Here is a 9,859-nt window from a genome sequence, read left to right as displayed (position 1 = left end):
ATGTTATCTCAGCCTTTTGGCTAAGATCAAGTGTAGTATCTGTTATAATCAGTGGGTATGGACTGGCCTCTGGCAGAGAATAAAGAAAGGCTGGACTGAGTAGCTGCTCTGATGGGCGGAGGGTGTGGGACCCCTCTTTTTTGCCTGGGAGTGGTGAAAAGTCTGGCTGAGTACCTTCACCTCTGCCTTTGGTAGGAGGTGTTGTTTCCTTAAATCCACTGGTAAGAGGGGGGAGAAACACTAAGCCTAGTAGTTTGACTCTCTTGACGGGGTTCGTAGCCCCGGAAGGATGAGCTAGCGAAAGGCTCAGTCTAGTATCCATTCCCAAGGAGCGGAGAAAGGCTGGGACTGAGTAGATGGCTCCTGTTCTAGAGGTTCGTAGCCTCTGATGGGGAGACCGCGAAAGGCCCAGCTTGGGATCGGAGAAACACTGAGACTGAGTAGATTGCTCTTCTGAGGGGGGTGCAGCCCCTAAGGGAGTCTTTCGAAAAGCCCAGTGGAGTACCCATTCCCATGCCAGGGGCTGGAAAGTGCCCTATGATGGGAGCAGAGAAAGACTTGGTCGGACGCTGATCGGTCGGCTGCTTGGAGTCCGAGGCTGCACTGTGCCCCCTGGGAAACTCGGGGGTGCCGAACATGCACGGGTGATCCCAAAATCACCATGCACTAGTATGGCACTAGCACTGCGCACTTCCCTCTAGGTTAGTGCTTCACGTCCTTACCTCGTCATTTTGAATGGGGTAGGACAATTTTTCACACCCCCACCCCGGCCCTCTGGCTGGGGTCCTCTTTATTATTTATTTCTCTTCTTCTCACGTTCATGCACTTTTCACGTTTTCTGTTTTCTGTAGTTTGTTACGTTTTTTTGGGTTGTGTGGTCGACCCTTACGGGCCTTCCATTTCCCCAACGTGCCAAAGCTCTCACCTTTTGGGGAGAGCTGCGGTCCCCCCGAGGCCGACCCTGAGCCGCAAGGTGGAAGGAAGTCCACTGAGGGTCTCTCCAAACCTTCGGGTGCGGAGGACCCACCGTCCTAACCCTTCCGGGGGTTGAGGAAAGAGGTTCTCTCTAAGCTTCGGTGAAGAGGACCCACCGTTCCCTATTTTCCCCTCTTCGGCCTTATGGTTGAGAGGGGTTAAGGAAAAAACGGGGCCCGTCTCCTTCGGGAGATAAGCCCATTCGATAGCACGGCCCCCTTTGCACATGTTTAGGCACAGCACTGGTGGTAGGGAGCACACCTCGGTCTCCTGAGTTTCTTCAAACTCATCTGCCCCACATGCAGTGCATATGGTTTTGCCTATTTTGAGAACAAATTTGTACTGCGATAATATCCGAATAAGGGCCTTTGTGTTGCTTTATGTTTTTTTATGCAGGTTATGTAGTTTTATGTTGCTAATGTTGTTTTATTTTGCTTTATGTGGTGTTATGTTGGTCCTTTTGCTTTCATTAAACTTCCTACAATTTCTGTTAATTTATGTTAATGTATGTTAATTTATGTAAATTTATGATAATGTATGTGGTTTCAGATTTTTATGTTGTTTGTGTTGCTTTATGTTATTTTGTGTTGCTTCATGTATTTTTATACAGTTTATGTAGTTTTATGTTGCTTATGTGACTTTATGTGGTGTTATTTAGGTCATTTTGCTTTCATTGAAATTACTATAAATTATGTTAATTTATGTTAATTTATGATAATTTATGATAATTTATGCGGTTGCAGATTTTTATGTTGTTTATGTTTTGTTATGGTTTTTGTGTTGATTTATGTTTTTTTTATGCAGGTTATGTAGTTTTATGTTGCTAATGTTGTTTTATTTTGCTTTATGTGGTGTTATGTTGGTCCTTTGGCTTTCATTAAACTTCCTACAATTTATGTTAATTTATGTTAATGTATGTTAATTTATGTAAATTTATGATAATTTATGTGGTTTCAGATTTTTATGTTGTTTGTGTTGCTTTATGTTATTTTGTGTTGCTTTATGTATTTTTATGCAGTTTATGTAGTTTTATGTTGCTTATGTGACTTTATGTGGTGTTATTTAGGTCATTTTGCTTTCATTGAAATTACTATAATTTATGTTCATTTATGTTAATTTATGATAATTTATGATAATTTATGCGGTTAAAGACTTTTATGTTGTTTATGTTGTGTTATGGTTTTTGTGTTGATTTATGTTTTTTATGCAGGTTATGTAGTTTTATGTTGCTAATGTTGTTTTATTTTGCTTTATGTGGTGTTATGTTGGTCCTTTTGCTTTCATTAAACTTCCTACAATTTCTGTTAATTTATGTTAATGTATGTTAATTTATGTAAATTTATGCTAATTTATGCGGTTTCAGATTTTTATGTTGTTTGTGTTGCTTTATGTTATTTTGTGTTGCTTCATGTATTTTTATGCAGTTTATGTAGTTTTATGTTGCTTATGTGACTTTATGTGGTGTTATTAAGGTCATTTTGCTTTCATTGAAATTACTATGCACGTGTTTAGGCACAGCACTGGTGGTAGGGAGCACACCTCGGGCTCCTGAGTTTCTTCAAACTCATCTGCCCCACATGCAGTGCATATGGTTTTGCCTATTTTGAGAACAAATTTGTACTGCGATAATATCCGAATAAGGGCCTTTGTGTTGCTTTATGTTTTTTTATGCAGGTTATGTAGTTTTATGTTGCTAATGTTGTTTTATTTTGCTTTATGTGGTGTTATGTTGGTCCTTTTGCTTTCATTAAACTTCCTACAATTTCTGTTAATTTATGTTAATGTATGTTAATTTATGTAAATTTATGATAATGTATGTGGTTTCAGATTTTTATGTTGTTTGTGTTGCTTTATGTTATTTTGTGTTGCTTCATGTATTTTTATACAGTTTATGTAGTTTTATGTTGCTTATGTGACTTTATGTGGTGTTATTTAGGTCATTTTGCTTTCATTGAAATTACTATAATTTATGTTAATTTATGATAATTTATGATAATTTATGATAATTTATGCGGTTGCATATTTTTATGTGGTTTATGTTGTGTTATGGTTTTTGTGTTGCTTTATGTTTTTTATGCAGGTTATGTAGTTTTATGTTGCTAATGTTGTTTTATGTTGCTTTATGTGGTGTTATGTTGCTCCTTTTGCTTTCATTAAACTTACTACAATTTATGTTAATTTATGTTAATTTATGTTAATGTATGTTCATTTATGTTAATTTCTGACAATTTATGATAATTTATTATAATTTATGCGGTTTAAGATTTTTATGTTGTTTGTGTTACTGTATGTTTTTTTGGCCCTTATTCAGATCTGATCACAGTACAAATTTGTTCTCAAAATGGGAAAAACCATGTGCACAGCAGGTGGGGCAGATGTAACTTGTAAAGAGAGATTTGTGTGAGTTATTTTGTTTCTGTGCAGGATAAATACTGGCTGCATTATGTTTACACTGCAATTTAGATTTCAGTTTCAACACACCCCACCCAAATGTAACTCTCTCTGCACATGTTATCTCAGCCTTTTGGCTAAGATCAAGTGTAGTATCTGTTATAATCAGTGGGTATGGACTGGCCTCTGGCAGAGAATAAAGAAAGGCTGGACTGAGTAGCTGCTCTGATGGGCGGAGGGTGTGGGACCCCTCTTTTTTGCCTGGGAGTGGTGAAAAGTCTGGCTGAGTACCTTCACCTCTGCCTTTGGTAGGAGGTGTTGTTTCCTTAAATCCACTGGTAAGAGGGGGGAGAAACACTAAGCCTAGTAGTTTGACTCTCTTGACGGGGTTCGTAGCCCCGGAAGGATGAGCTAGCGAAAGGCTCAGTCTAGTATCCATTCCCAAGGAGCGGAGAAAGGCTGGGACTGAGTAGATGGCTCCTGTTCTAGAGGTTCGTAGCCTCTGATGGGGAGACCGCGAAAGGCCCAGCTTGGGATCGGAGAAACACTGAGACTGAGTAGATTGCTCTTCTGAGGGGGGTGCAGCCCCTAAGGGAGTCTTTCGAAAAGCCCAGTGGAGTACCCATTCCCATGCCAGGGGCTGGAAAGTGCCCTATGATGGGAGCAGAGAAAGACTTGGTCGGACGCTGATCGGTCGGCTGCTTGGAGTCCGAGGCTGCACTGTGCCCCCTGGGAAACTCGGGGGTGCCGAACATGCACGGGTGATCCCAAAATCACCATGCACTAGTATGGCACTAGCACTGCGCACTTCCCTCTAGGTTAGTGCTTCAAGTCCTTACCTCGTCATTTTGGATGGGGTAGGACAATTTTTCACACCCCCACCCCGGCCCTCTGGCTGGGGTCCTCTTTATTATTTATTTCTCTTCTTCTCACGTTCATGCACTTTTCACGTTTTCTGTTTTCTGTAGTTTGTTACGTTTTTTTGGGTTGTGGGGTCGACCCTTACGGGGCTTCCATTTCCCCAACGTGCCAAAGCTCTCACCTTTTGGGGAGAGCTGCGGTCCCCCCGAGGCCGACCCTGAGCCGCAAGGTGGAAGGAAGTCCACTGAGGGTCTCTCCAAACCTTCGGGTGCGGAGGACCCACCGTCCTAACCCTTACGGGGGTTGAGGAAAGAGGTTCTCTCTAAGCTTCGGTGAAGAGGACCCACCGTTCCCTATTTTCCCCTCTTCGGCCTTATGGTTGAGAGGGGTTAAGGAAAAAACGGGGCCCGTCTCCTTCGGGAGATAAGCCCATTCGATAGCACGGCCCCCTTTGCACATGTTTAGGCACAGCACTGGTGGTAGGGAGCACACCTCGGTCTCCTGAGTTTCTTCAAACTCATCTGCCCCACATGCAGTGCATATGGTTTTGCCTATTTTGAGAACAAATTTGTACTGCGATAATATCTGAATAAGGGCCTTTGTGTTGCTTTATGTTTTTTATGCAGGTTATGTATTTTTATGTTGCTAATGTTGTTTTATGTTGCTTTCTGTGGTGTTATTTTGGTCATTTTGCTTTCATTGAAGTTACTATTATGTATGTTAATTTATGATAATATATGTTAATTTATGATAATTTATGCGGTTTCAGATTTTTATGTTGTTTGTTTTGCTTTATGTTATTTTGTGTTGCTTCAAGTTTTTTTATGCAGTTTATGTAGTTTTAGGTTGTTTATGTTGCTTATGTTGCTTTATGTGGTGTTATGTTGGTCCTTTTGCTTTCAGAAAAATTACTACAATTTATGTTAATGTATGTTAATTTGTGTTAATTTATGTAAATTTATGATCATCTATGCGGTTTCCGATTTTTATGTTGTTTGTGTTGCTTTATGTTATTTTGTGTAGCTTCATGTGTTTTTATGCAGTTTATGTAGTTTTATGTTGCTTATGTGGCTTTATGTGGTGTTATTTAGGTCCTTTTGCTTTCAGAAAACTACTACAATCTATGTTAATCTATGTTAATCTATGTTAATGTATGTAAATTTATGTAAATTTATGTAAAATTATGTAAATTTGTGATAATTAATGCGGTTTCAGATTTTTATGTTGTTTGTGTTGCTTTATGTTATTTTGTGTTGCTTCATGTATTTTTATGCAGTTTACGTAGTTTTATGTTGCTTATGTGACTTTATGTGGTGTTATTTAGGTCATTTTGCTTTAATTGAAATTACTATAATTTATGTTAATTTATGTTAATTTATGTTAATTTACGATAATTTATGATAATTTATGCGGTTGCAGATTTTTATGTTGTTTATGTTTTGTTATGGTTTTTGTGTTGATTTATGTTTTTTTATGCAGGTTATGTAGTTTTATGTTTCTAATGTTGTTTTATTTTGCTTTATGTGGTGTTATGTTGGTCCTTTGGCTTTCATTAAACTTCCTACAACTTATGTTAATTTATGTTAATGTATGTTAATTTATGTAAATTTATGATAATTTATGTGGTTTCAGATTTTTATGTTGTTTGTGTTGCTTTATGTTATTTTGTGTTGCTTTATGTATTTTTATGCAGTTTATGTAGTTTTATGTTGCTTATGTGACTTTATGTGGTGTTATTTAGGTCATTTTGCTTTCATTGAAATTACTATAATTTATGTTCATTTATGTTAATTTATGATAATTTATGATAATTTATGCGGTTAAAGACTTTTATGTTGTTTATGTTGTGTTATGGTTTTTGTGTTGATTTATGTTTTTTATGCAGGTTATGTAGTTTTATGTTGCTAATGTTGTTTTATTTTGCTTTATGTGGTGTTATGTTGGTCCTTTTGCTTTCATTAAACTTCCTACAATGTATGTTAATGTATGTTAATTTATGTAAATTTATGTTAATTTATGATAATTTATGTGGTTTCAGATTTTTATGTTGTTTGTGTTGCTTTATGTTATTTTGTGTTGCTTCATGTATTTTTATACAGTTTACGTAGTTTTATGTTGCTTATGTGACTTTATGTGGTGTTATTTAGGTCATTTTGCTTTCATTGAAATTACTATAATTTATGTTAATTTATGTTAATGTATGATAATTTATGATAATTTATGCGGTTGCAGATTTTTATGTTGTTTATGTTTTGTTATGGTTTTTGTGTTGATTTATGTTTTTTTATGCAGGTTATGTAGTTTTGTGTTGCTAATGTTGTTTTATTTTGCTTTATGTGGTGTTATGTTGGTCCTTTGGCTTTCATTAAACTTCCTACAATTTATGTTAATTTATGTTAATGTATGTTAATTTATGTAAATTTATGATAATTTATGTGGTTTCAGATTTTTATGTTGTTTGTGTTGCTTTATGTTATTTTGTGTTGCTTTATGTATTTTTATGCAGTTTATGTAGTTTTATGTTGCTTATGTGACTTTATGTGGTGTTATTAAGGTCATTTTGCTTTCATTGAAATTACTATGCACGTGTTTAGGCACAGCACTGGTGGTAGGGAGCACACCTCAGGCTCCTGAGTTTCTTCAAACTCATCTGCCCCACATGCAGTGCATATGGTTTTGCCTATTTTGAGAACAAATTTGTACTGCGATAATATCCGAATAAGGGCCTTTGTGTTGCTTTATGTTTTTTTATGCAGGTTATGTAGTTTTATGTTGCTAATGTTGTTTTATTTTGCTTTATGTGGTGTTATGTTGGTCCTTTTGCTTTCATTAAACTTCCTACAATTTCTGTTAATTTATGTTAATGTATGTTAATTTATGTAAATGTATGCTAATTTATGCGGTTTCAGATTTTTATGTTGTTTGTGTTGCTTTATGTTATTTTGTGTTGCTTCATGTATTTTTATGCAGTTTATGTAGTTTTATGTTGCTTATGTGACTTTATGTGGTGTTATTAAGGTCATTTTGCTTTCATTGAAATTACTATGCACGTGTTTAGGCACAGCACTGGTGGTAGGGAGCACACCTCGGGCTCCTGAGTTTCTTCAAACTCATCTGCCCCACATGCAGTGCATATGGTTTTGCCTATTTTGAGAACAAATTTGTACTGCGATAATATCCGAATAAGGGCCTTTGTGTTGCTTTATGTTTTTTTATGCAGGTTATGTAGTTTTATGTTGCTAATGTTGTTTTATTTTGCTTTATGTGGTGTTATGTTGGTCCTTTTGCTTTCATTAAACTTCCTACAATTTCTGTTAATTTCTGTTAATGTATGTTAATTTATGTAAATTTATGATAATGTATGTGGTTTCAGATTTTTATGTTGTTTGTGTTGCTTTATGTTATTTTGTGTTGCTTTATATATTTTTATGCAGTTTATGTAGTTTTATGTTGCTTATGTGACTTTATGTGGTGTTATTTAGGTCATTTTGCTTTCATTGAAATTACTATAATTTATGTTAATTTATGTTAATTTATGTTAATGTATGATAATTTATGATAATTTATGTGGTTGCAGATTTTTATGTTGTTTATGTTTTGTTATGGTTTTTGTGTTGATTTATGTTTTTTTTATGCAGGTTATGTAGTTTTATGTTTCTAATGTTGTTTTATTTTGCTTTATGTGGTGTTATGTTGGTCCTTTGGCTTTCATTAAACTTCCTACAATTTATGTTAATTTATGTTAATGTATGTTAATTTATGTAAATTTATGATAATTTATGTGGTTTCAGATTTTTATGTTGTTTGTGTTGCTTTATGTTATTTTGTGTTGCTTTATGTATTTTTATGCAGTTTATGTAGTTTTATGTTGCTTATGTGACTTTATGTGGTGTTATTTAGGTCATTTTGCTTTCATTGAAATTACTATAATTTATGTTCATTTATGTTAATTTATGATAATTTATGATAATTTATGCGGTTAAAGACTTTTATATTGTTTATGTTGTGTTATGGTTTTTGTGTTGATTTATGTTTTTTATGCAGGTTATGTAGTTTTATGTTGCTAATGTTGTTTTATTTTGCTTTATGTGGTGTTATGTTGGTCCTTTTGCTTTCATTAAACTTCCTACAATGTATGTTAATGTATGTTAATTTATGTAAATTTATGTTAATTTATGATAATTTATGTGGTTTCAGATTTTTATGTTGTTTGTGTTGCTTTATGTTATTTTGTGTTGCTTCATGTATTTTTATACAGTTTACGTAGTTTTATGTTGCTTATGTGACTTTATGTGGTGTTATTTAGGTCATTTTGCTTTCATTGAAATTACTATAATTTATGTTAATTTATGTTAATGTATGATAATTTATGATAATTTATGCGGTTGCAGATTTTTATGTTGTTTATGTTTTGTTATGGTTTTTGTGTTGATTTATGTTTTTTTATGCAGGTTATGTAGTTTTGTGTTGCTAATGTTGTTTTATTTTGCTTTATGTGGTGTTATGTTGGTCCTTTGGCTTTCATTAAACTTCCTACAATTTATGTTAATTTATGTTAATGTATGTTAATTTATGTAAATTTATGATAATTTATGTGGTTTCAGATTTTTATGTTGTTTGTGTTGCTTTATGTTATTTTGTGTTGCTTTATGTATTTTTATGCAGTTTATGTAGTTTTATGTTGCTTATGTGACTTTATGTGGTGTTATTAAGGTCATTTTGCTTTCATTGAAATTACTATGCACGTGTTTAGGCACAGCACTGGTGGTAGGGAGCACACCTCAGGCTCCTGAGTTTCTTCAAACTCATCTGCCCCACATGCAGTGCATATGGTTTTGCCTATTTTGAGAACAAATTTGTACTGCGATAATATCCGAATAAGGGCCTTTGTGTTGCTTTATGTTTTTTTATGCAGGTTATGTAGTTTTATGTTGCTAATGTTGTTTTATTTTGCTTTATGTGGTGTTATGTTGGTCCTTTTGCTTTCATTAAACTTCCTACAATTTCTGTTAATTTATGTTAATGTATGTTAATTTATGTAAATTTATGCTAATTTATGCGGTTTCAGATTTTTATGTTGTTTGTGTTGCTTTATGTTATTTTGTGTTGCTTCATGTATTTTTATGCAGTTTATGTAGTTTTATGTTGCTTATGTGACTTTATGTGGTGTTATTTAGGTCATTTTGCTTTCATTGAAATTACTATAATTTATGTTAATTTATGTTAATTTATGATAATTTATGATAATTTATGCGGTTGCAGATTTTTATGTTGTTTATGTTTTGTTATGGTTTTTGTGTTGATTTATGTTTTTTTTATGCAGGTTATGTAGTTTTATGTTTCTAATGTTGTTTTATTTTGCTTTATGTGGTGTTATGTTGGTCCTTTGGCTTTCATTAAACTTCCTACAATTTATGTTAATTTATGTTAATGTATGTTAATTTATGTAAATTTATGATAATTTATGTGGTTTCAGATTTTTATGTTGTTTGTGTTGCTTTATGTTATTTTGTGTTGCTTTATGTATTTTTATGCAGTTTATGTAGTTTTATGTTGCTTATGTGACTTTATGTGGTGTTATTTAGGTCATTTTGCTTTCATTGAAATTACTATAATTTATGTTCATTTATGT

The 9,859-nt window shown here is 34.1% G+C and overlaps 2 pseudogenes; both read left to right on the top strand.

Moving 5' to 3' along the window:
* Positions 1-136, top strand: LOC146005875 (U2 spliceosomal RNA; annotated as a pseudogene).
* A 3,347-nt stretch (positions 137-3,483) lies between these two features.
* LOC146005874 (U2 spliceosomal RNA) lies at positions 3,484-3,619 on the top strand (annotated as a pseudogene).
* The last annotated feature ends 6,240 nt before the right edge of the window (positions 3,620-9,859 follow it).

Source organism: Crinia signifera, chromosome 5 (assembly GCF_055691185.1).
Source record: "Crinia signifera chromosome 5, ASM5569118v1, whole genome shotgun sequence".
NCBI lineage: Eukaryota > Metazoa > Chordata > Amphibia > Anura > Myobatrachidae > Crinia > Crinia signifera.
Note: the sequence above shows the minus strand (reverse complement) of the source record. Positions and strands in the feature narration are given on the sequence as shown.